The following is a 238-nucleotide window of genomic DNA, read 5'->3' on the forward strand; positions in this document are numbered from 1 at the left end:
GGGAGGGGGGGGTTGGGGGAGGTTTTGGGGGTCCTGGGTGGGTTTGGGGCGTCCTGGGTGGACATCGGCTCCCACACGGCCGGCAAGGTCCGGCAGGGGGAGATTTGGGGGAGGTTTTGGGGCTCCTGGAGGGTTTTGAGGGGTTCTGGGTGGACATCAGCTCCAACACGGCTGGCAAGGTCCGGCAGAGGGTCTGGGGAGGTTTGGGGAGATTTGGGGGAGGTTTTGGGGCTCCTGG

The 238-nt window shown here is 66.0% G+C and overlaps 1 protein-coding gene across 1 annotated transcript in view; it reads left to right on the top strand.

Moving 5' to 3' along the window:
- The window catches only part of GANAB (glucosidase II alpha subunit), a 25,027-nt gene that overhangs the window by 9,662 nt on the left and 15,127 nt on the right, over window positions 1-238 (top strand). The gene's annotated exons all lie outside the window — the stretch shown is intronic.

Source organism: Onychostruthus taczanowskii, unplaced genomic scaffold, assembly GCF_017590055.1.
Source record: "Onychostruthus taczanowskii isolate IOZ18803 unplaced genomic scaffold, ASM1759005v1 scaffold327, whole genome shotgun sequence".
Taxonomy (NCBI): domain Eukaryota; kingdom Metazoa; phylum Chordata; class Aves; order Passeriformes; family Passeridae; genus Onychostruthus; species Onychostruthus taczanowskii.